Source organism: Lathyrus oleraceus, chromosome 7, assembly GCF_024323335.1.
Source record: "Lathyrus oleraceus cultivar Zhongwan6 chromosome 7, CAAS_Psat_ZW6_1.0, whole genome shotgun sequence".
NCBI classification, from domain to species: domain Eukaryota; kingdom Viridiplantae; phylum Streptophyta; class Magnoliopsida; order Fabales; family Fabaceae; genus Lathyrus; species Lathyrus oleraceus.
Window position 1 is genome coordinate 30,125,892 of NC_066585.1, and position 2,677 is coordinate 30,128,568.

General features: G+C 33.4%; 1 long non-coding RNA gene across 1 annotated transcript; it reads right to left on the reverse strand.

The window, feature by feature from the left end:
• Nucleotides 1–982: 982 nt before the first annotated feature.
• On the reverse strand, nucleotides 983–2,445 carry LOC127105272 (uncharacterized). Its single transcript, XR_007794980.1, has 4 exons — nucleotides 2,320–2,445; nucleotides 2,195–2,243; nucleotides 1,377–1,512; nucleotides 983–1,266 (listed from the first exon to the last, which is right to left on the reverse strand). It is a non-coding gene; the product is annotated as an uncharacterized LOC127105272 (long non-coding RNA).
• Between the last annotated feature and the right edge of the window lie 232 nt (nucleotides 2,446–2,677).

A 2,677-nucleotide genomic window follows, 5' to 3' on the forward strand; every position in this document is an offset into this window, starting at 1 on the left:
GCAAAGATGAGGGAAGAGAAATAAAACCACTTGGAGTTCCCTTCTTGAGATCATAAAGATGATCCAAGTTGCTCCTTTCCTTTGGACTTAGCAAGCAATAAGAAATTAACTCAAGCAATCAAGCAAATAATCAATCAAGCTCCTAGGATCTTCCAATTTGGATTTACACTACGCCAAATAAGGGAAAAGATGGCGCTTTTTTTTTGCCTATAACAGCGCTTTAAAGCGCCCTATAATCTGACGCTGGCATAGGTAAAGACAACGCTTTTTTACCTGGTGAAAGCGCTCTCTAAAGTGGCTCTTTAAGCCCTTTAAGGGCCACTTTAGAGGGCGCTTTTTAAAGAAAGCGCCCTCTAAAGTGGAAACTTTTAAGGGTTTAGAGGGCGCTTTTACTGGAAAGTGGTGTGTGTAAATTCAACAAATAGTGTGTCATTGTGCCTTTGAATATAGACTAGGAAAAAGGCTGCAGTAGACTCTCTAATATACTACCACCTTCCCTTTATAAACTCTTTGAAGGAGGACCATCTAAATCTTAAGTAATGTAAAATTTCAAAGATAAAAAAAATAATTTTTAAAATGGAAAAACTAAGGCACATTTAAACCTTTAATTTTTAAATTAAACAAATTCTAAATTGTTTTTATTTTATTTTAAATCTCAACCTTAAAATGTTTTTAGCCACATGTCTTATATCTATGATTCTAAATAGAGAAATGTCTTGTATCCATAATTTTAAATGGAACAATCTTTTAAATGGAGAATACCCAAACTATTTTTTTATAAGTCCAAGTTTTCTTCACTAAGAAATTTGTGCACCCTTAATCATAAAAGACCTCAAAAGGCCAATCTTAAGTAAAACTGCATGTTTCTAGAACGAAAGTAAAATTATTAAAATTGAGACAAACTGATAGACACGAGTTGAAAATCAATTTGTAAAACATGTACATATCATGTACATGTTAAAATCAAGTAATAAGTCATTCGTACACAATTCAACTATATATATGTCCAATGAAATGGACTAAATGATTCACTCTTCCCAGCATACCATCCCATGGCAAATACCAAGACTATACAGTTAAACACACAAACATTTGCCAAAACCAAAATATTCAACAATTAAGAAAGACAAACCATTCAAGGGTCTAACCCATCAACATGGTTAACAATGTCGGTCTTTTTTCGGTAAATAATCATGTCAAGGAGATCTGTGATTTTGCATTCCTTCAATTATGCAAGCTCCGTCAGGCAACAACTGGATCATCTTTCTGTAAAAAAACGTTTGAAATTAATTATAGGACAAAGAAATTTCAAAAATCTAAAATGAAACCCACATTCAAGTAATCCTGTATTAACAAAAAATTGAACTTGCACAGACCTTACAAGGCGCTTAGGCTCATGTTGACCTGAATTGGTTGAGGATGATATATCCTAAACGGATCCCTAGCTCAATGTAGCAGGAATAATCCCCTCAATTTTTCAGGGAATTGTTGCGCTGACTGAGTATCCATTATCTGTTTGCAAAATTGGAAGTAGATAATACCCTTAAACCACGGACTAAAACAATGTATGTAATTACAAAAGCGCATTTGTTCAACTATAATGTTGATTATCAAGACGCCAAAAAGTCTAAATAAACACATGTTAAAGCTCACTAGCTTGTCTGTAAAACATCCAAAAGTTCATTTAAACATTTTGACGTCGTGATAACCAAAGAATTTAGTTATATACTGCTATAACTTAACAGTTCAGCATTCACTTCTAAACACAAACGCTCATGTGATGTATACTTACTTGCCCACAGGGATTTAAAAGCTTTTAGTTTCATGTAAATTCATATTTCAAGGGTAACCCACTTCAGATATTTTTCCGGTTTCCAACAACAGTTATATAGCCATTTTAATATTGAAAATTGCTACAAATTGACATGATTGTTTTAGAAGAATTAGGAACAATAGATCAAGGTTTTGTGAATGAACAATAGTACCCCATTCAACAGCAACTTAGAGTTCAACAACAGTTCAAAAAAATCATAAACATATCACAACTAACCACAAGTTTCACATAACATCATTAAAGAGATCAATCTTTCTGTCACAGAATGAGTTACTGATCCCCATTGATACAATAAGCTCTGAAATTTATTTAAAAGAGACAAAAGACAATAAAACTAGATGCAAACAACCAATGGCTTACCACAACTATTTTAAGACCCTGAAGATGATTTCTGAACCCAAACTTGTTTCTGCAGACAGAAAAGCATTTTACAGGGTGATTCAAGCAAAGAGGTGGGACAGAATACATCAAAATAACATGTATACCTCATGAGTACTAGGTCCAACAACACCTTTCTTTGAAAGTTTCCCTTCACTCAAAATGACTGCACCATCATCCTTCACTATATAGGGAGCCCCACGGCGAGTAAAAATTCTTTGTGAACCTACAGAGCTCAAAAAATTGGTTGAAGCATTTATCCATTAGAATCCAGATACTTCAAAAAAATAAATATATTGACACTCATCTATAAGGATGCTAGTTGCCATGTGTGCAAATGCTTTGTCCAACCAAGTCCAACAATAACTTAATTATTAAAATGGAACAGTTGATGAAATTTAACCTATAATGTCTAGTCTCCATTGCTAACATTGCAACACAATAATTATTGTTGAGAATACAAAA